The 24,556-nt window shown below is 47.3% G+C and overlaps 1 protein-coding gene across 1 annotated transcript in view; it reads right to left on the bottom strand.

Moving 5' to 3' along the window:
- Positions 1-24,556, bottom strand: part of EFNA3 (ephrin A3) — a 129,542-nt gene that overhangs the window by 54,485 nt on the left and 50,501 nt on the right. The window lies entirely within an intron of this gene.

Raw genomic sequence — 24,556 nt, forward strand, 5'->3', positions numbered from 1 at the left:
TGGGGCACTATTCCTTCCACTGACACTAATGATGGGGCACTATTCCTCCCACTAATACCAACGATGGGGAACTATTCTTTCCAGTTACACCAGTGATGGGTCATTGTTTACTCTCACTGGTGTCGTTATATTTTCTACTCTCGATGGCCATGGTGAAGGACAGTAAATTGGTCTTTTTTTTTTTTAGAAAGTTTGGAGACACCTGAACCAACCAGCTCCTACAACTACCTTCTCTGGTCACATCAGTAGGAAACATATTAAAGTTTGGTATACTGGTTGAGCAGGACAGCTTGCATATGGAAAGACGAGAATGTTTTTTTTGCATAGTGGTGGATATCTAGATTAGAGAAAATCTGTCTTATATACTTCCTTCAGACTGAAAGAAAATTGTGGATCACGGAGAAAGGGGCAATTATTATAAATACCCCTTATCCTCCAACAAATAGAAATCCAAGGTGGCAATGGTGTGGTGTACATTCCCTGAAAGCCGTGTCCTGCTCACAAGGTCGTTGAGCCTCCTTGTAACAATATCCATGCAAATTACCTCAGAGTCATTTAGATTTAACTGCTGGGGATGAGAAGCCGGGCCGCGCGTCTTAATTGCAGTGGATGAAGTGCTGAATTTCAGACTCCTGCCGTCCGCACGGCCTAACAGCATGCAAATCACACCGGACGGTCTGTGAGCGACACAAGGAGAGGGCGCCAATCAGCGGGGGACGCATAACGCACACATGCCAAGGTGACCCTTTTTATCCTGAAGTGTACCTGTCAACTGGATCTAGTGCAGGCAGCCACCATGGGCGGAACTAATCTACAGCTTATCCATTCGATGGAAAACAGGCACACCAATGTGGAAGAAGGAATGAGGTGCCTTAAAAACGCCGATTCGGAATGGCTTGACTGGTTCTGCCCACAACTACCAGATGTTGAAGCCAGGTTTTCTGATCTACTACTCCAGAGTCCATCTAACTCTCCTGAGTCCATCGATTTCCGGCAACGTAGGCCCAGAAGAAGGGAGAGATGTGACCTCTGAAATACTATTGGTTCAAGATGTGGAATGAGGCAGGAGGTGCCTTTAAAATAACGAATTCACATTTGTGGATGGAGTTTTTGCATTGACATCAATAGGGACGCGATTTTGCATTGAAGTCAACGGGACGCGATTTTGCATTGAAGTCAAAGGGACGCAATTTTGCATTGAAGTCAACAGGATGCGATTTTGTATTGAAGTCAACAGAACTCAGAATGCCATTATTGGCACCAATAACCCTTTTTTTGGCTGATAGTTTTCGGCGGCAGACATATCACTGCATCCCTAGTAATAAGTCCAACATGAGCACCAGCCTAAAGAACCGAGCGCCCAAGATCTTCGATATTCAACCACAACAGAACATAGAAGGTATAACGCATTTCAGAACCACAAGGGGTTTACCTGTTTGTACTCTGAAGGGCCTTAAAAAAGGCTGCATCATCAAAATTAAAACTTTTTTGGAAGACGATCCGTATAATTGGCCTAGGAGCAAAATTGGCAAAAGCACGCGTTTGCTCCCTGGCAATTATATGTATCTTCTTCAAAAGTTAAAATTTGGTGATGGTGCCAATTCCAGTTCTTAAGTGTATATACAAACATTTGAGCCCTGAAGGAAGGGGGCGGGGACATCTTTGTACCCCCGTTACATGTTGTCTGATCAGTTGTGATCACCATTAAAAGATCTTGGTTTCCCAACACTTTAGTCTGGAAGCTCCATGAACTTTTCCAAACTTCTGGTCCCCCTTTTCGGAGGTACCCTGTTTGTGCTGAGAGCAGCCTCACTGGAGCCACTGCGCCCCTTATGAATGTCTGATTCACCTTCCTCAACCATTGTCCGTTGAGGAGTCAAACCCAGTACCTCAAGTACATTGGTTCCAGTTGTTTGGGCTTTGCCCATTAACCAGAAACTAGAGTTCTAGGGGAAGAGTCCAGGCCAATATACTTCAATTAGTACTGGCACCAGTATTATGGGGCAACCAGCAACAATTAGAGGCATTGGCATCCATTCTTAAGTGAGGATTTTCCCAACCATTGACGGCTCGCTAATTTTTGTTGTCGCTCTTTTCGAATTCAATAAAAGTTTTATCATGCGGATCCAAAGAATTTACGGTTTGTCAGTTATTGTATAGATTTCTGCAGTAATCAGTATATAAAAGTCCATTCAGTAGAATTATTGCAGGGGCCCCTTTCTTTCTTAAACCAATGCTACATGTAGTCTGGCGTTCCCAGGTCCTGAGAGGCGGCTGCAGAGGAGAGCAGAAGACACCGCTGCCTGATCCAAGTGGACATAAAATGACCCAAGAGATAAAATAAAGAACGAATCAGAGAGAAAATTGTAATATTCATAGCGGCAATAAAATGATTCCACATCACTGCTATATTTTGTCTTACTGAATATAAAGAACGTAAAGTAACACATTTGAAAACAATCGTGCAGCTTTGTGAATCGGCATTCATGTTATCTAACTTGCCTAGTCGTACTCCCCCCCCCCCCCCCCCCAAAGCTTACATGGGAATCGCCTCGGGATTGACCAACTTAATGGAATCTGGCAGCAATGACCCTAAAGGGGTCACCGGACACCCCTATGGAAGAACCATAGATGTGCCCCATCAGGCCATCTTTATAGAAGAACCACGGAGGTGACCCTACAGGACATCCCTATGGAAGAACCATGGATGTGCCCCTATAGGACATCCTCATAGAAGAACCGCAGAGGTGACCCTATAGGACATCCCTATGGAAGAACCATAGATGTGCCCCATCAGGCCATCTTTATAGAATAACAACAGAGGTGACCTTACAGAACATCCTTATAGAAGAACCATGGATGTGCCCCTACAAAGCATCCCTATAGAAGAATCACAGAGGTGACCCTACAGTACATTCCTATAGAAGAACCGCACAGGTTACCCTACAGGATATCCCTATTGAAGAACCATGAACGTGACCCTACAGCACATCCTTACAGAAGAACCACAGAGTTGCCAAATGTTCACAGGAAACCCCCATTGAAGAGCCACGGATGTGTCCCTTCAAGACATCCCTATAGAAGAACCACAGAGGTGACCCTGCAGGACATGCCTATGGAAGAACCACAGAGGTGACCCTGCAGGACATCCCTATGGAAGAACCACAGAGGTGACCCTGCAGGACATGCCTATGGAAGAACCACAGAGGTGACCCTGCAGGACATCCCTATGGAAGAACCACAGAGGTGACCCTGCAGGACATCCCTATGGAAGAACCACAGAGGTGACCCTGCAGGACATGCCTATGGAAGAACTTCGGAGGAGATCCTACAGGACATCCCATGGCAGAACCATGAATTTGACCCTAGAGGACATCCCTATAGAAGAACCACAGGAGGTGACCCTCAAAGCCTCCCGAAGCTTACATGGAATCGCCTCAGAATTGACCAATTTACTGAACACCAGAGGTGGCCCTACAGGACATCCTTATAAAAGAATCAGAGGTGGCCCTACAGGACATTATGGAAGAACCACAGAGGTGACCCTCAAACTCGAAAGAAGCCGGCCGCACACCAATGATGTCCTCCAGCTAGCTTTATTGAACAAGCAAACAGCAACACTGCCAACCTTCTGCCTGAGGCCACCCCTCTAACATGTTTCACTCATAGCAGGGCCTAATCAGAGATCAGAGGGGACCCTGCTGAGTATTTCACAAAGGAGCTCTTCCTTGCAAATCTAAAAAAAAAAAAAAAAAAAAACACCAAAAAAAAGAAACCAGAAAAAATAATTTACTCCTCACGTATGAATTTGTGAGCAAAGCCAAAAACTGTTCTCAGCAAATCTAGTATGGACAGTATATGGCCCAGCAATGAAGACATTATGGGCGAAGAAATATCTTTCACACGTAAATGTCACACAACGCACCCGGCCTACAGCATTAAGAAGGGACTGATGGGCCCAACAAGCGGCTGCTAATTAACCCCTTCAATCCCCTTGACTAATGAGATGAATGTGACTGAAGATTAATTAACAGCAGGCGCCTGTAACGAGAGCCATGTCTCCAGCAGAGGAGAAACAGAGAAGAGACAGAAGTGACAGCGCGGGTAACCCCGGGGGTGGATATGGAGCCCACGATTCGGGGCCACACAGCAGGAACAAGATGTAGGAAGAAAACCGTGTTTATGCAGCGGGAGGGCCTTCATTGTGTAACATCCGCGGGGGGGACAGAGTGACGGACAGCCGGGAAGACTGCGGAAAGGATTTCTCTGGAGTCATGAAGCATCCATCTTGGTACAAGGAAAGTCACCAAATACGATCTCATGAATCATGTAAATAATTCACAAACACTGTATGGCTGGTTGAGCAACACAGAGCTTGGATACATACAATTTTTTCTCTTATTTTTCTTCCATAATCAGAGGCGAGTGACAGCGTTCTTCATATGGCTGCAGCAGTTACATGGAAAACCCCAAGAGACCTCATGATTAAAAAGCCCGAGGAAACAATGGCATGACAGCAACCAGCATGTTTTATTCTTACATTGAGGTTTAGTACCAGGTTTTAGGGGCCACAACCTTCAGCACCGCTAAATGTACCACCACCGAGGAATGGCAGGATCCACCACCGAGGAATGGCAGGATCCACCACCGAGGAATGGCGGCATCCACCACCGAGGAATGGCGGCATCCACCACCGAGGAATGGCGGCATCCACCACCGAGGAATGGCGGCATCCACCACCGAGGAATGGCGGCATCCACCACCGAGGAACGGCGGGATCCACCACCGAGGAACGGCGGGATCCACCACCGAGGAACGGCGGGATCCAACCACCGAGGAATGGCGGGATCCAACCACCGAGGAATGGCGGGATCCAACCACCGAGGAATGGCGGGATCCAACCACCGAGGAATGGCGGGATCCAACCACCGAGGAATGGCGGGATCCAACCACCGAGGAATGGCGGGATCCAACCACCGAGGAATGGCGGGATCCAACCACCGAGGAATGGCGGGATCCAACCACCGAAGAATGGCGGGATCCAACCACCGAAGAATGGCGGGATCCAACCACCGAGGAATGGCGGCATCCACCGAGGAATGGCGGCATCCACCACCGAGGAATGGCGGCATCCACCACCGAGGAATGGCGGCATCCACCACCGAGGAATGGCGGCATCCACCACCGAGGAATGGCGGCATCCACCACCGAGGAATGGCGGCATCCACCACAAAAGAGAAGAGTGGTAAATCACTCATGAAAACAGAGGTAAGAGCTCCCTCTTGTTCTCCAGACCCTTAGTCCAGCTTGACCAACAACCAGACGTGAATGAGGACCACCAACCTTATAATGATAGAACAATTGAACCTACAGCACAGAAAATCTACACAAAACGCTGCCCAACTGTAAGCTCCTCAGCCCAGAACACAGAGAGCTGGCACAGCCACAGCAGGGACGTTGCCTCCGGAGGTGCAGTTTATGAGCTGGAAGGAAAGAGCAGCACGACGAACAGATAAATCGTATCCCAGTAATGAAAACAGCGATTTCTGACATCGCTGTTCCATAAATCAGGTTTATGAGGTCATTTAGAAGCTGGCACAGATTTGCAATTCAAAGTAATTTGGAGGGAGTTGGGGCTCGGATGCCAGATGAAGAGGATTTTATTAGGGAAAAGAAAGCCGCACACCCTGTGGAGAGAAGATGACAATGCCTTGCCTTTAGGTAGATAAAGTTTCCCCTAAGCTGAAATCTGTACAACCTGATCCCCCCCCCCCCCCCCCCCACACACACCTCTTTCCACCAAAGAACTGGATTCTACAACCCAACCTCTGCGGTCAAATCTCTTTTACACACCATATGGCTAAAGGCCTGTGGACCCCTGACTATCCCATCTATAGGAACTATTCTATATTCAACCCATGGCCATTAATATGGGAGTTGCCCCCCCCCCCTCTCTCCATGACCATTAATATGGAGTTGCCCTCCTTTGCAGCTATAACAGCCCTCATATTCGTAATCCACAAGATTTTGGAGGGTGTCTGTAGGAATTTGTGTCCATTTAGGAGGTCAGTTACTGATGTTGAATGAGAAGACCTGGCTCACCATCGCCTTACCATGGCCATTAATATGGAGTTGCCTCCCTCTCCCCCCATGGGGAAAGATGCACCGACATATCGGCCCCCGAAAATTATAGATAATTTTAAAAAATAGGGTGATAGGCGTTTTGCCGACAGAAAAAAAAAACAAAAAAACATGCAGATAATGTGCATGCTGCATTCCATCGATGTCAACGCAAGATCGCGCCCCCATCGACGTCAACGCAAGATCGCGCCCCCATCGACGTCAACGCAAGATCGCGCCCCCATCAACGTCAACGCAAGATCGCGCCCCCATCAACGTCAACGCAAGATCGCGCCCCCATCAACGTCAACGCAAGATCGCGCCCCCATCAACGTCAACGCAAGATCGCGCCCCCATCAACGTCAACGCAAGATCAAATCCCATTGATGCCAATGCAAGATCAAATCCCATGGACGCCAATGCAAGATCAAATCCCATGGACGCCATCCCAAAGGTGTTCAGTAAGGTTGAAGTCAGGGCTCTGTTCATTGGAGGCACCTAAATTATGGAGACCCCTCCAAATGATGGAGTTCAGGTGTTTCCAATAAAGGGTCCTGGTAATACTCCATCGTACAAAGACATTGTAGACAATTGTGCTCCTCCAACATTCTGATAGCAGTTCGGTGAAGACCCTTTTCTGTTCCAGCATGACTGGAATGAATTGGAACTCAAATTCGAATGAATCCAATTATAATTCAGGCATGTTTTTTGAAGTGGCGTTCCAATTCATTCCAAAGGTGTTCAGTCGGGTTGAGTTCAGGGCTTAGGACATTTGAGCCCCTCCACACCAAACTGTTTCAAATCATGTCTTTATGGAGTGGACTTCTTCCTTACCATGGCCATTAATATGGAGTTGCCTTCTTCTCCCCCATGGTGAAAGTTACCCCCTTTGTGGCTTTAACATCCTCCACTCTTCGGCAAAGGCTTTCCACAAGATTTTGAAGGGATTTTGTGGGTATTTGTGCACATTTGTGAAGTAAGGTACTGATGTTGGATAAGGAGACCTGGCTCACATGTTGGGCACCAGAAAAAAAGACCTGGCTCCCAATTGGTATTCCAATACATCCCAAAGGCATTCAGTTGGGTTGAGGTCGGGGCTCTGTGCAGGACACTCAAGTTCCTCCATGATCTTAAACCTACTGAACACTTTTGGGATGAGAAGACCTCATTCCAAAGGTGTTCTGTAGGATCAAGCGCAGGCACTGTGGTTGGATGAGAAGACCTGGCTCCCAATTGGTATTCCAATACATCTCAAAGGCATTCAAGTTGGGTTGAGGTCAGGGCTCTGTGCAGGACAGGACACTCGAGTTCCTCCATGACCTTAAATCTACTGAACATCTTTGGGATGAGAAGATCTCATTCCAAAGGTGTTCCATAGGATTAAGGGCAGGTACGGATGTTGGACAAGACCACCTGGCTCCCAATTGGTATTCCAATTCATCCAAAAGGCACTTAGTAGGGTTGAGGCCAGGGCTTTGTGCAGGACACTCAAGTTCTAAACCTACTGGAACACCTTTAGGATGAAAATACCCAATTCCAAAGGTGTTCCGTAGCATTAAGGACAGGTACTGATGTTGGATGTAAAGACCATATTGTAAGGGTCTTACAAGGTAGGGTTGAGGTTAGGGCTCTGTGCAGGACACTTGAGTTCCTCCTCACCAAACTGGTCACACCATGTATTTATGGAGCTGGCTTTGTACACGGGGGGGGGGGGGGGGGGGGGCACAGTCATGTTGGAACAGAAAAGGGGTCTTCATGAAACTGTTACCACGAGGTTGGAAGAGCACAATTGTCTACGTCTTTGTATGCTGGAGGGGTTGCCAGGCAGTGCAGTAGTGGGGCCAGAGGCCAACAAGGCCCAGGGCGGCACGTGGCTGGGGGGCCAGCAAAAAAGCCCCGCCCTCCCACCTGAGCTCTATGGCCGGGCCCCCCTCTCTCTCTCATCCCCCCCTCTCTCCTCTCTCTCTCTCTCTCCCCCCCCCCCTCTCTCTCTCCCCCCTCTCTCTCTCTCTCTCATCCCCCCCCCTCTCTCTCTCTCTCTCATCCCCCCCCTCTCTCTCTCTCTCATCCCCCCCCTCTCTCTCTCTCTCATCCCCCCCCCCCCTCTCTCTCTCTCTCATCCCCCCCCTCTCTCTCTCTCTCTCATCCCCCCCTCTCTCTCTCTCTCATCCCCCCCTCTCTCTCTCTCTCATCCCCCCCTCTCTCTCTCTCTCTCTCTCATCCCCCCCTCTCTCTCTCTCTCTCTCTCATCCCCCCCTCTCTCTCTCTCATCCCCCCCTCTCTCTCTCTCATCCCCCCCTCTCTCTCTCTCTCTCATCCCCCCCCCTCGCTCTCTCTCATCCCCCCCTCGCTCTCTCTCATCCCCCCCTCGCTCTCTCTCTCTCATCAACCCCCTCTCGCTCTCTCTCTCTCATCAACCCCCTCTCTCTCTCTCTCTCTCATCAACCCCCTCTCTCTCTCTCTCTCTCATCAACCCCCTCTCTCTCTCTCTCTCTCATCAACCCCCTCTCTCTCTCTCTCTCTCATCAACCCCCTCTCTCTCTCTCTCTCTCTCATCAACCCCCTCTCTCTCTCATCAACCCTCTCTCTCTCTCTCTCTCTCTCTCTCTCATCAACCCTCTCTCTCTCTCTCTCTCATCAACCTCTCTCTCTCTCTCTCTCATCAACCCTCTCTCTCTCTCTCTCTCATCAACCCTCTCTCTCTCTCTCTCTCATCAACCCTCTCTCTCTCTCTCTCTCATCAACCCTCTCTCTCTCTCTCATCAACCCTCTCTCTCTCTCTCATCAACCCTCTCTCTCTCTCTCATCAACCCTCTCTCTCTCTCTCATCAACCCTCTCTCTCTCTCTCATCAACCCTCTCTCTCTCTCTCTCATCAACCCTCTCTCTCTCTCTCATCAACCCTCTCTCTCTCATCAACCCTCTCTCTCTCTCTCTCTCATCAACCCCCTCTCTCACCCCACCTCTCGTGAGATCTCAGGGGTTCATGCTGGGACTTGTAGTCCTTCAATTTTGGAGGGAGTCACATCCGTTAAAAAAGGAGTGGGGAAAATAGGAGGTGGAGGGGGCGCCCAATTTTAGTCTTGCCTAGGGCAGCACAAAACCAAAATACACCACTGTTGCCAGGACCCTTCACTGGAGACACCTGAACTCTATCATTGTGGGAGGGGAGAGGGGTCCCCTATGCAGAATTACCATCCACATCCTGTCTGTATCCTAAGTTCCACATTTATGGTCAGTGAGTTTGGGGAGCACTGCAGATAAAAATCAATAATAAGCCGGCCATTCTGATTCAGCCTTTTATGTCTGGACATTATACAGCTTTTATACCAATTAATATATTCACGAGTTGAATCTGCTAACCACGCATAAATAGCAGCTAACGCATACGGTTTTATACATAGAAGACATATTAAACTGGCACGTGTCCACCTGACGCTCATCTCCACGCAATTTCCCCACCTCCAGATCATAACTCGCATCTGAATGACTGCTAGAGAGATTTCCAAACACGACCAGAACAATTCCCGCAATATTAAAAGACATTCCAAGTGCCATTTCACAGGGACAGCAAAAATCTGGGTTAAAATATTCCATTTCTGGTGATGAATAATTCATAAGGGGATTCATTTCTGCATTATTCACAAACATCAAAGCAGCCAAGTCAAGGTGGCGGGCCCAGACGAGGAGCAAAGAGCCCTCGACCTTTCAAGTACAGGCCTTTGATGTGCCACACAATAAAATAATTAAAAAAAGAAAAATTTGCCCCAAAGACTCGGAAGATATAGGTTTACAAAAAAAAAAAAAAAATGAAAAAAGGGAAATTCATTCTGCCATAAAGCGAGCAAAAAAAAAAAAAGGACAAATCCACAGGACAGAAGACAACAGAGAGCACATGGGGGGGGGGTAATGGGGTGAGGGTCATAGGGGAGTAATAGGGGATCAGCATAGGGGTTTGTGGGTAGAGAGGGGACAACTCACACCCAACCAGTCCTTTAAATATGTGCATTAGAAGGACACAGGTTGGCAGATGATCAGCTGATTGGAATTGTGCAAGTCGTGAGGAACTTTAGGTGGGCACAGGTTGACCAATGGTCAGCTAGCTGGAATTGTGCAAGTCGTGAGGAACTTTAGGTGGACATTGGTTGACCATTTTTCAGCTGATTGGAATTGCACCAGTTGTAAGGGACTTTAGGTGGAAATTGGTTGACAGATGGTCAGCTGAGCAAATTGAAACTGTACCAGTTGTGAGGAACTGGTATCTTCAGTAGGGATGAGCTCAGGCGTGTTCTGATCCTAGTCACAACCTACCTGAGCAATCCTGCTAGGAAGCGGTCACTGCACACCGCCACATCATAGACAGTGAAGCATTTCCCGGCCGGCAGCTGCACATACACACTCTGCTCATGATTGGCGGTGTGCAGTAAAAGCTTCCTTGTGGGAATGCTGTTGGGTCAGGACTAGGATCCAAACACGCCTGAGCCCATCCCTAATCTTCAGCATTCGCAGTCTGGGTGTCCTTGACAACACAAGTAGGAAACCTTAAATCAGCACAGTAACATTCCGCACCACAAAGTTTTGTTCTTGAGGATGTGTTAACAAGCGTCCTCCCTCTTTGGCAGCTACACCCCAACACATTGCACAGCTGGTAGACCTCAAACCTAGCCGTCATCGACAGCTTCAGTCCCTGATAATCTGGAACCAAAAGTGGTTCTCAATCACGTGATCACTGTTAGCTACGAAAAGCTTCATTCAGAAAAAGAAATGGTTTCAGCTTGCAGAACGTGGTATTGGGCCTCCGTTTAATATTTAATATTTAATACTGTAATTGCCTGATACAATTATAGTATTAAAATCAAAAATTATGAAAAAGAAACAAGGACATTTATAGTTAAAGTCAAGCTGATTGGTGCATACTAATTGTGCTGAATTTGGCTTTGGCATCTAGGCTTCAATGACCACTGGGCATGAAAGGGATAATGGTTGAATGAGGCGATAACCCTTTGTTCAACACAGCTGAGCATTTTTGAACAGAAAACAGAAATGGCCAAAAAACAATTCTAGCAGATTTAAAAAGACTAAGCCTGAGGCCACTGAAACAGATCCTGATTGGCCCAACTCAACTTTCCATCGGTTACTTTACAGCTTCTTGTTCAATTTAAAAAAATGAACACGTGAGCATCCCCGACGTGTCACGCTTAAGCCCCGTACACACGCACCGATTGTTGACCGTGAAATTTCGGCCAACGTCCGATCAGCCAATTGTCGGCTTGTTAGTATGATGCTTCCAACAACCGACTGCGACTTTTCGGCCGAACAAAATCTGGTGTGCAGGCTATAAAATTTTTGTTGGCCGTCAACACAACGGCCGATTTTCCGTCAGTCAGTACACATTTCGGTAGACAAAAATCAGATGAGCAAGTCTGGGCATGCTCAGAGAAGAAAAAACACATGGAAAGTAAACCAGAACATGACATCACTTCTGAAGTTGGTTTTTGTTGGGCGAGAAAATTTGTGTGCAGTCTAGAGCACATTTCAACCAACACAACAACACTGGACAAAAGACGGCCGATCGGTCGGCCAACAATCGTTGCGTGTGTACGAGGCATAAGGCAGCAGTAGAGGCTACCTTTAGGTCTAGTTGCACTACAAGTTCCACCATAACCTCCAACCCAGCTGACAGGGTGGACTTGATGAAGTAGCTCTTCAATGCTTAGAGGGGGCCCCCCAGACCCCGAAGCAGATTCTACAATCGGAGGATTCTACACTCAGCTAGTGTTGCTCGTGTATCCCATTTCTGCCCCCCGCCCCTCCAATCAGCAAGATCCTCCTCTGAGAGGCTTCTCTAATAGAACATAATCCGTATAAAATAGGACAGTTATGGTAATAACATGCAGAAGAACTGTAATTAAATCCCGTATCAGTCACTCTCTCTAAACACTGGAAATAATCAGCATTATTGAGCCGAATTATCTGTCTAATGATAATTTTCAGCTGACGGGCGGGTGATCCCACGCAGCAAACGTACAGCAACCATCGGTGGATTCTTTATTACCCCATCCTAGGTTGGGGGGGGGCATATAATGCCTGTGAGGGAGCAAGTTTTTTTTTTTTTTTTTAGAAAAGATGCTCCACAGCCTCCACTAGGGACCGTCAGAGGTGCTGCAAGCTGAAGGCACCAGAGACAGGGGGCAACGAGCAGGTGGGTTAAAAATGTATAAACCCGAATGACCCCCCAAAAAAAAACAAAAAGACAGCAGATTACAGAAGGTGATGTAGAGTTTAAGGTGTCGGGCAGTAGACCTGCCTGACACCAGTTTAGTGGAGAACTTTGAGGTCCCCTACACATGAAAAAATGCAGAAAAACTAACCCACCTAAGGGCCCATTGAGATCTCGGCATCCTGGTGGATTGAGTTTTCTGTGCATCAAGGTGCACTACAAAGGGCCTATTCACACTATTATGCTATGGCAACATAAGCGACTTACATTGGTGGGGTGCCGGTAATTCTGAATGGCACCCCAATGCACCTCCCTGGAAATACATAAACGGGTGTTTCGGGGCAACGGCAGAAACGGTACCATGCATCACTTTTGGTGTATTCTGGGGCAATGTCAGCCCATTCATTTTGCTTAGGGATGCACCGACATATCTGCCCCCGAAAATTATAAATCATTTAAAAAAAAAATAGGGCGATAGGCGTTTTGCCAATAGAAAAAAAAACCCAAAGAAACGTGCAGATAATGGCCTGCTGCGCCCCATCGACGCCAGCGCAAGATAGCGCCCCATCGACGTCAAGCGCAAGGTAGCGTCCCCATCGACGTCAACGCAAGATCGCGTCCCCATCGACGTCAACACAAGATCGCGTCCCCCATCGTCGTCAACACAAGATCGCGTCCCCCATCGTCATCAACGCAAGATCGCGTCCCTTCAACGTCAATGCAAGATCGCGCCCCAATTGGCGTCAATGCAAGATGACGCCCGAATCGACGTCAATGCAAGATCGCGCCCCACTGACAACCCACTGAAAAGAATGGTCTGGCAATGCACCAAACATCCATCATGGGTAGTGTTCTTGTCCCACGGACCAGTATTTAACCCCCATGTTCCTGCTGCTGATTGGACAGGTCCAAGCTTCTCCCCCCTTGTATACCAGCCTTGCTCAACGTGTGGGTCCTTCAGTGCCGGTCTCACCCATCCACACTCCTCTGACCAATGCCTTCCCAGCTCTGAAGAGGAGTTGGTCACAATGGGGGCTTATGGTGACATGCATATTCCCTGTCCATGCCTACCATCACCACCGCAGGTACGTCTATGGAGCACAAGGTGGACTCTCCAGATTGGGGTTTCCATTGTTTAAAGGCAGCCACAAAGCCTCATGGGAGGACAAACTTGAACTTACGGTCTTCGCTGAGCGCGTGCAGCTGCAAACATTTACCACCCAGCGACGCATATCTGCATCAAAGCCCACCCTTTCGCCCCCGCACACCTGTGTTGGTCATAAAGGGGTTCAAACTAAAATTTACGCAAACCAGCTGCGGCCCCCAATCTATATTAATAGTAACGTGTGTATATATACTGTATATATAAAAAGATATCCCGCATAATCGCTCACGACCTCGCTGGCCATCCAGCAGATGTTTTATCTCCTCTATGATTTAACAGATTTGTTTAATAAATGTGTGAATTTTATACGGTCGTCTATTTATGTACTTCAGGGCTCGTTTAGACTTGTGCGAGGGGGGGGGGGCGTAAAATTCCTTCCCCCTCCATTGCATTTGGTGGACGCTACCGCCGCCAAATACCACCCCTCTATCGGCAGTCTTTAACCAGTTGAAGACCGGGTATTTTCTGCCACTTTTTGTTTACATGTGAAAATTTTTTTTTTTTTTTGCTAGAAAATTACTTTGAACCCCTTTGCTCGCCTTATTTTTAATTTTTTTTACACTTGCTTTTAAACTTTTTAATCTTTTTTTTTTTTTTTTTTTTTACTGCTGCTTTAAATTTACTTACACTTGTTTTGAATTTTTTTTCTTAATTATTTTATTTCATTTTTTTACACTGTTGCTTTAATTTTTTTTTTTTTTTATTACATTTTTTTTATTTACACTTAATAAAAAAATTTTTTTAAGCAACACTGTTTCCTTCTGTAAACATCCGCAGGACAGCAATAGACAGGTATTTTTTATGGAGGGATCGGAGGTCAACAAGACCCCAAATCCCTCCTCTGCACTTGAAAGCATTCAAAATCCCAAGATCTGCGTTTTTGAATACTTTCGATTTTTAAAAAAACGGCGCTGTTGACATCCCGGTAAACCAAGAGTGAGGTCATCGCTTCCGGGTTACCATAGCAGAGACCCGATCCTGGCTTTGTTTGGTTCTCCAACTACCTGGCGGACGTGCCGGCTAGTAGTTTACGTCACCTGGTGGGACGGGAGAGCCCAATCCAGAGGCTAGTTATCCACTCCAGTTGCTATTACAAGAGAGCCGACCGCCGGCTCTAAAAAAAAAAAAAAACCGTGCCCGGGTGATGCCTGCAGCTGCACATCATCCCGCTTCAACCACTCAAAGTCACGTGACGTACCGGGTACGTGATTTGGCGGCAAGTGGTTCATGAAATTAAACACCCACGATGCCCAGACTTGAGGGACATGAGAGGGTCTAGGCCCGGCATTTTTCGAGGCACTCAAAAAATAAGGCGACATCTACCCATTTTAAGGACAGGTCCTCTTCAGCGCTTTAGAACCCTTTACAGATCCCGGTTGGGAGGACTACTAGGCCTTCCATGCATTCTGCGACCCACAGACCATTCGTTAGGATCTCTGCGTTTTGATGGCGCCTCATTTGCCGCTGGTGAGCGATGACGCCTGGTCTCTTGTGCAGGCGGTGGCCCCCGGAGAGGTAGGATTTCATAACAAGGACTGGTGCCCCGTAAAACGTCTGCACTGGAGAGGGATCACTGGATAAGTAATGTGTTTACCAAGCTACACCGGTCCTTCCGAGCTGTAATTTACCGCCGCTGATCAGACTCAGAATCCATTAAGATCCTTTCACTTTGATTTATCTGCTGCCTGTGGCTGTGAGAGGAGCTAATAATACCTCGGCCGAACGTGCGGCGCAAGACTCACACCTTGTTAGTGCCCGTGATAAACAGTGGCAGCCCTGAGGCTGGGGCATGCTGGGAGGGGCGGGCACTCTGGGGAGAGGTCCTCCTATATGTACCAGAGAGAAAGACACAAAGGGATGGACGTGGACGGCCATATTGAATACTCAACAAATGTTGCAGATGACAGAGAAAAAATACATGCCACCTGATAAAGCTAAGGACTTGGGTTGAGGGTTCCCCAACAGGCCTAGCTAAGGCCATAATAGATGAAGGTGGGCACACCGGCGAGAGGTCCTCCTATATCTACCAGAGGGAAAAACACAAAAGGATGGACATGGATGGTGATATTAGGGACTCAAAACATGTCGCGGATGGGACAGTAGCTAATACTACTGGCTTCGTTTGAAGGTCTCTCAACAGGCCCATTAAAGGCCACACGGGAAAAATGAAGGTGGGCTCTCCAGGGAGAGGTCCTCCTATATGTACCAGAGGAAAAAACACTAAAGGGTGGATGTGGAGGGCCATATTAGATACTCAACACATGTTGCAGATGGACAGAGAAAACATGCCATCTGCTAATGCTACTGGCTTAGTTTGAGGTTCTCCCAACAGGCCCAGCTAAAACCACATGGGAAGATAAAGGTGGGCACTCTGGGGACAGGTCCTCCTATATGTACCAGAGGTAAAAAAACAAAAGGATGGACATTGAGGGCCATATTGGGTACCCAACACATGTTGCTGATATACAGAGAAAACATGCCACCTGATAATACTACTGACTTGGGTTTAGGTTCCCCCAACAGCTCCAGTTAAGGCCACAGGGAAGATAAAGGTTGGAACACCGGGGAGAGGTCCTCTTATACATGTACCAGAGAGAAAAACACAAAAGGATGGACACGGACAGCCACATTGGGGACACAACGCATGTTGCGGATGGGACAGTAGCAAACACTACTGGCTTAGGTTGAGGGTCTCTCAACAGGCCCAGCTAAGGCCACATGGGAAGATGAAGGTGAGCTCTCCAGGGAGAGGTCCTCCTCTTATGTACCAGAGGGAACAACACAAAAGGGTGGACGTAGATGGCTATATTGGATACCCACCGCATGTTGCAGATAGACAGAGAAAACATGACAACTGCTAAAGCCACTGGCTTAGGTTGAGGGTCTCCCAACAGGCCCAGCTAAGGCCACACGGGAAAAATGAAGGTGGGCTCTCCAGGGAGAGGTCCTCCTCTTATGTATGTACCAGAGGGAACACCACAAAAGGGTGGACGTAGACGGCTATATTGGATACCCACCGCATGTTGCAGATAGACAGAGAAAACATGACAACTGCTAAAGCCACTGGCTTAGGTTGCGCTCAGCTAAGGCCACATGGGAAGATGAAGGTGGGCACTTCTGGGAGAGGTCCTCTTATTTGTATCTGACAGAGGAACGTATGAAGAAGGCTGCCTAATTGTCATAAATCTCTCTCATATTGCTACTGTTTAGCATTGGCTGACTATGCGACCAAATTGCTAAACGATTGATCGGTTGCTGGGCTCCCCGGTTTACCAATTGACCGTTTGGTATGAAAATTAGTAGGTGACACACACCCCCCAATCTATATATTGTGAGTGGGTTATACCCTGGGACACCAAAAAGTTTTTCTGTTCCCCTGCAACGGGTTCATGCTTCTTTTACACCCACAACACCCATGAAGGATGCAGACAATAGGAAGCCTGGAACAGGTTCATAGGGAGGAAGCAGTGACCACCACAGGAGCATGCGTCAGGGTAAAAACACTGCATGTGGGGCATAAAAAGGCCATGCTCTCTCCCTTACACAGGGTGGGGGGGGTCCCAATTTATAGAGCTCCAATGCAAAACCCCAATGCAAGGTCAATGAAGATATAATTTGTGAGAGTCTGGCAATGCTTTGCCCAGTGGAAGATGGTGGCCACTGCGGCGTCCAACTCTAGTGCAGAATACGGCATCGCCCAGGACGCAGAGAGAGGAAATGCTCCTTCTCTAGTCAGCGAGCACAGGACCGGACGCACAAGCTCCTCCAGCTCACATCAACCCATTAGACCCATATCCATCAGTCTGCCTCTCCCCCCCCCCCCCTCCTCCTCACTCCCCGGCTGTCATAAAGGTTTAAAGCAACAGAGCACACGGCTGCTCCATTTGAGCCACTCAGAGAACGTCGGGAGTCCTAAATTAGCAACAAGCTCTCTCTGCCTGATCTGTGTACCAGTTTTACATTTATTGCATGGCTGCGCACGACACTCAGCCGGCTCCAGCGGAAAAGGAGGGGACGCCGCGTCTAATCCGTATATCCCCGGCTCTCTATTTATTTACCCGTTTTTATTTACTCTTCTAGATCAGCCGAGGAGAGCAAAACTAGACAGGAATGAGATTATAATGAATAATAAATATTACACCGTGTGGCTGCTCACTTCATTATACGGGAAACATGTACCTTTCACAATCTCGGTGTTATTGAAAGTCTCGTGTTGTATGAATGTATGCCGAAGCCAGTTTATGGGGGTGATTGGGTACGAGTTACTGGATGCCCTTCAACCTAGGTTGACACTACTGGACCCACCGTATACTGGATGCCCTTCAACCTAGGTTGACACTACTGGACCCACCATATACTGGATGCCCTTCAACCTAGGTTGACACTACTGGACCCACCATATACTGGATGCCTTTCAACCTAGGTTGACACTACTGGACCCACTGTAAAGTCTTGCGGAATGTTCCGTCTATCTTCTACTAGATGGAATTTACATCAACACCCACTCTAGTGTTTCTATACGTCCTCCTAATGCACGTCAACTATACGTCCTCCTAATGCACGTCAATCACTGACAAACCCTCCAACATTCTATAGACAGGACCGTTTTAGAAAAATCTCAGCCCATCCACATCCAAGGAACGAGCGTTCCACGTGACTGTCCTAGAATGATGTCGCCTTTAAGCCACAGAAAAAAAAAAAAAGAAGACACTTCGCATCATGTGCATGACTGCTTATGTAGGACAGACTCTGCCATGTAACACCTTAGTGACAAGTACTGCTCTGCCGCTTCTCCTCAGGAGCCTAAACCGACCCTAAATCCTCAATGACCCAAGAGGACAACCACAACGAGCAACTAAAGTCACCCATATCGGACATCTAGTTTTGTATGCCCGTGCAAAGATCAGATCAAAGGAGAACTACATGGACTTCTGCTGGGCTAGGGGTTAACTTGCAGCTGTGCGTTTTGTTGGGAGACGCTTAACCAGCAACATCCATATGTATGGGGGAATGGTCCTGTAAAGGGAGACTGGTGGCAGAGAACGTTCATTGTCTTTTCATTATTCATATTGGCAAGAAAGCAAAAAGGCAGCGGTGACTCTAAAGTGTGTACACTATGTGGCCGAACGTATGTATGCTCCTGACCATCGCACCTATATGGGCTCGTTGGACATCCCGTTCCAAAACCATGAACATTAATATAGAGTTGTCCCTCTTTGTGGATATAACCACCTCGACTTTTCTGGGAAGGCTTTTCACATTTCATTTGTGAGCTCAGGTACAGATATTGGATGAGAAGACTTGGCTCACATTTGGCACTTTTCCACTGCAAGTACCGGCTCGGCTCTACTCGGCCCTGCTTGGCCCGGTTTGCTTTTCCACTGCTGGTACCGCATGGTATGGTGTTGGAACGGTTCGGTACAGTATGGTTTGCTTTTCCACTGCTGGTACCGCATGGTACGGTGTTGGAACGGTTCGGTACAGTATGGTTTGCTTTTCCACTAAAGTAGTACTAAAGTTAAGTGGGCGGGATAACAACGATTCTCTGACCAATCAGTGGCTAGTAGTGACTGCATGCAAAGGATTGTGGGATATGGTACCAGTATGGTACCTCTTGGAACCACAAGGTGGTACTGTTCGGTTCCATGCAGTGGAAAAGCGCCGCCGTACTGTACCGAACCGTTCCTACACCGTACCATGCGGTACCAGCAGTGGAAAAGCACAAAAGCGAGCCGAACCGTTCGGTTCCATGCAGTGGAAAAGCGCCAATATTGGACTCCTTTGGGCACCAAGAAAAAAAAAAAAAGAAGGATCTGGCTCACAACCAGCATTTCAATTAATCTCAAAGGGGTTTCTTCTGAGTTGAGGTCAGGGCTTGGGTTCCTTCACCCAGAACACCTATATGATCTTTCTTGACAAAACCATGGCCATTACTATGGAGTTGCCGCCTCATGGACATTGACATGAATTGTCCACCCTTTATGGCTATAAAATCCTCCACTCTTCTGGGATAACTTTATTCAAGATTTTGGAGGGCGACTTAATGGTTATTTGGAGGTCAGGTATTAATGGTGGATGAGAAGACCTGGTTCAAAAGCCAATTCATCCCAAAGGTGTTCAGTAGGGCTGAGGTCAGGGCTGTGTCTAGGACACCTTTAAGTTCCTCCTCACCAAACCGGCCAAACCATGTCTTTATGGAGCTGGCTCTACTCTTTTGGAAAGGCTTCCCTCAAAAATTTGTATGTCTGGGGGAATTTATGTCCAATCAGCCAAAAGAACATTTGTGAGGTCAGGTATTGATATCGATTAAGAAGACCTGGCTGAACATTGGTGTTCAAATTCATTCCAAAGGAGATCAGTAGGGATGAGGTCAGGGCTCTATGCAAAACACTCAAAAGGAGATCAGTAGGGATGAGGTCAGAACACTCAAAGGAGATCAGTAGGGATGGAGGTCAGGGCTCTATGCAAAACACTCAAAGGAGATCAGTAGGGATGGAGGTCAGGGCTCTTTGCAAAACACTCAAAGGAGATCAGTAGGGATGAGGTCAGGGCTCTATGCAAAACACTCGAGTTCCTCCATACCAAACTGGTCAAACCATGTCTTTATGCAGCTGCACTCCTCTCCCCATGGTCATTAATATGAAGTTGTCCCCTCTAGGACTATTATATCCTCTGCTATTCTGGGAAGGCTTTCTACAAGGTTTTGGAGGGTGACTGTGTGAATTCATCCCCCTTTGTGAGGTCAGGTACTGATGTTGAAGACCTGGCTCACCATTGGTGTTTTAGCTCATCCCAAAGGTGTTCAGTAGAGTTGAGGTCAGGGCTCTGTGCAGGACACTCGAGATCCTCCAAGAGAAGACCTCAGCCCAAAGGTGTACTGTAGGTTTAAAGGCAGGTACTGATGTTGGATGAGATCTTATACCAAAGGTCTTCCAAAAGTAATGTTGAGGTCAGGTCTCGGTGCAGGACACCCAAGAGTCCCTCAACACCAAACTGGTCACACCATGTCTTCATGGAGCTGGCTTGTACACAGGGGCACAGTCATGGTGGAACAGAAAAGGGTCTTCAACAAACTATTATGACAAGGTTGGAAGAGCACAATTGTACAACATCTTTGTATGCCGTTTATCAATGGAGATCCCATGGCTAAATGCTTGATTTTATGTATTCGGTTTTGGAACTGGATGTCCTGCAAGCCCATAGGTGTGGTGGTCAGGCATGAACAAACCTCTGGCCTTGCTACAACGTATGTCACCAAAACTCCCCCCCTTCCATGTAAAAGCATCTAACAAAAAAAAAAACTGGACAAACCAGCTTGGTTACTGAAGCTTCGCTTGTACAACTACTTTCACTTTATGAGCATCATAGCGTCGCCCTTATAAAACATCAGACAGTCTACCAATAAGGTGGCATTATCAGGGCCAAGAGACCTCAATTACAGCCCGGCTTCTAAGAAACGATGAAGGAGATGGCGTTCTGGTCCGGAATGACTTTCATCTAAGTAAATCACGTCTGCAGAAATTATGGAGCTTAGTAGTCAGAAATAATTACAACCCAAACCATATTTTTCTGTAGTCTTTTCCATTGCCATCAATAGAAGAAGCTAGTTCCTAGATTAAAGTGCTTGAAAAGCTCCACATTTTTATTTTCCAATATAAAATTAATGGATACATACAATTATTAAGCAGAAAGGTCTCTAAAATGAAAGGAGCGGTGTCATATCGTCTGTCCCAAAGAGGAAGAATGCTTCCCTTTCCCCTGGAGCGCAACAAGACTCGGGACAGGGGTACTCAAGACTCGGGACAGGGGTACTCAAGACTCGGGACAGGGGTACTCAAGACTCGGGACAGGGGTACTCAAGACTCGGGACAGGGGTACTCAAGACTCGGGACAGGGGTACTCAAGACTCGGGACAGGGGTACTCAAGACTCGGGACAGGGGTACTCAAGACTCGGGACAGGGGTACTCAAGACTCGGGACAGGGGTACTCAAGACTCGGGACAGGGGTACTCAAGACTCGGGACAGGGGTACTCAAGACTCGGGACAGGGGTACTCAAGACTCGGGACAGGGGTACTCAAGACTCGGGACAGGGGTACTCAAGACTCGGGACAGGGGTACTCAGGTATACCTCTCCATAGGGTTTAGTGGACCCCTCTTCCTTGTGATCAGCCAAAGCCAACCAATGAGTATTGAGAAGGGGGCTCTCCAGAATAAATACCCTCCCCAAGGTAGGAAAAAAAAGAACCCGATAGCCACACATCCCCCCCTTAGACTTCAGGGTTGGCCTAAAAATCCCTCACCCTACAATCCTGGAGTGAAAGTGCCATACAAAAGTGAAGAAATAGACAGTGAGAAAAAAAAATATAAAGGTGCCAGTGTGCAAGACAATGGCTAGGCCTTGCACCTGGAAACAAAAAATTGCCCCAATCTCAGCCAAAAGGCCTAGTCTATGAGGCAAGGTGTAGAGAAAAAAAGGCAAGCAGTGTCATGGCATTTCACACAGGGCATTACCAAACCCATGGTGTAACTTCGGCACCCCTAGGTCGCCACTCCCACGGGGTGCTGGACACAGCGGGCTCTCTGCCTTCTCAGCCCTTAGACAAGGCAGCATAGTTCAAACTAGGAGACAGTATGTCCCTCAGAATCTACCGACCTCCACCTTGCGTGTATTCGGATTCCTTCCTTAGACAAGGCAGCACAGGTCAAACTAGGAGGCACTAGGTCCCTCAGACTCAAACAGACCCCCACCTTATGTGAATTCAGATTCATTCCCAGCCCTCAGCTATAGGCAAGCACAGTCCAAACAATGAGGCACAAGGTCCCTCAGAATCTACTGACCCCCCACCTTATGTGAATTCGGATTCCTTCCCTAGACAGGGCAGCACAGGTCAAACCAGGAGGCATTCGGTCCCTCAGAATCTACAGACCCCCACCTTACATGGATTCAGATTCCTTCCTTAGGCAAGGCAGCACAGTTCAAACCAGGAGGCATTAGATCCCTCAGGATCTACCAGCACCCATCTTACGTGGTGGGCTTTCAATTCGGATTGCTTCCCATGAGGAAGATCACTTAGGACCCCCAACATACCAACAGGGATACTACACAGCTAGCCCAGGGGCTAGAATGATGGCAGAGCACCCCTAGTGCACACGGATAAGAATAGATAGTACACTTGATGATAGCCAAAAGGCCTCTGCTGTGCTCTTGTTACTTGAATGTTGCTTTAATTTCCCCACTATGTCCATAATCCAAATGCCAAAGGCCGCAGTGGAGCCTTTAGTCTAAAATTACTACGTACAGAGATGAGTTGTCAAGTTTAGTGTACAGCAAATGTAAAACACAAGGCCAAACTTATTTTTTTCCCCATTCCGAGCCTATGTTAGCCATTGATGAAATAATTAGAGTTTAAGTGGTAAATAGGGTAGTCAATAAAAGGTTATTATTTCAACTCCAAGATTACTACAAAATATTTTACATAAATTGAAAATAAAAAAAGAAAAGTTCTCGAATATGGTTGAACAAACAAAGAAACCTGTATTATCTCCCCTAGTATCCCTCCTAGTTCCTGTACACCCCATCACAAAGCCACATCACAAGCTCCCGGTCAGACACGAGGTCAATAGTTACCTCACCACCTGACAAAATGGAAGATTAAATCTTCACCGCAATAAATTTTCTCCCCGGGCGAGCTCCGTGACCTGACCGGAGACGGAACGACAATTATATGAATCAGTTTTACCTGGAGAAAGAAAGTTGTTGCATGCGCGATATTGACGTTTTCCGGGACGGTTGTAATCTTTTTAAGAGCCCGACCATTGGGGATGTGCTAAGGAGATCGATGCGATTCTAAATTGGGTTTTAATTAAACAATCAATCTACGTACACTTACTCAATTAGTGGCCCAAACGATATTCAGACCTCACACAAAAAAAAACCCTCTATTAAGGATAGAACCGGGAGAAGGAGGACGAGGGAGAAGGAGGACGAGGGAGAAGGAGGACGAGGGAGAAGGAGGACGAGGGAGAAGGAGGACGAGGGAGAAGGAGGACGAGGGAGAAGGAGGACGAGGGAGAAGGAGGACGAGGGAGAAGGAGGACGAGGGAGAAGGAGGACGAGGGAGAAGGAGGACGAGGGAGAAGGAGGACTTGTTTTAAAATGGAATAGATCTCAAACTACTGAGGTGGTGAAGGAGCAGCTCCGTCTCTACCCACGAATTAGGGAAAGCGCTAAAAGAAAAAAAGGACACTTATTCAAATTAGAACCCGCTGTCTGAAATGTTCAGTGAAGAATTAAAGTCTTAAGGAAATGGCATGCATTACAGAAAAGTAAAGTGTTTTCAGATAAGGAATGCACTAGAGTACGCGTGAAGGAGCTGCAGTCCCCGTCGTGAAGCATGCCGAGACCAAAAGCAGCCAACCTCTGGTCAACCATCTCGCATCACTTCGCACCGGAGAAGCTGATTAATGCATTAGCAACCACGTCATGGGAAAGGTCAGTCCCAACCTCAGCGACAAGCATTGTTCTTCCATTAGAGAGATTACTCTCCCAAGAGGTCAACTCTCAGGATATATTTGTTTAACGGGACAAATGCATCCCGGTTTTTCAAACATGCAAATGATGCTACGGTATGAAAACAAACAGAAAAACTTGATTTCCAACCGAACAATCCCTTTTATAATGGGGTTCAACTGGATGACAAATCAATGCTAAAGCAATATGGCCAACGCCAAGAAAAAGGATGATAGTAACTATGTTTACAGCCTAACCACAGCCAATTATTTCCTTCCTTGTAGGACAGCCAAACATTCTATAATGTGTGCCCTAGCCTCGGAGGAGTGCATAGTGTGAATAAACCCAGAGAGGAAACATTTACAAAAAAATGATGGTTTCTCCATCAGATATCATCCACCATCCTCTAATATTCATCCTAACTTATCCATTATCTCTCATTACCAATCATCTTCTAGAATTCATTATACCCCGTCATCAATTATCTCCTATTACCATCTACCATTCATCTTTCATCCCCTATCATCCTCTAGTATTCAT

This window comes from Pelophylax lessonae (genome assembly GCF_965119305.1).
Source record: "Pelophylax lessonae genome assembly, chromosome: 13".
In the NCBI taxonomy this organism is placed as follows: Eukaryota; Metazoa; Chordata; class Amphibia; order Anura; family Ranidae; genus Pelophylax; species Pelophylax lessonae.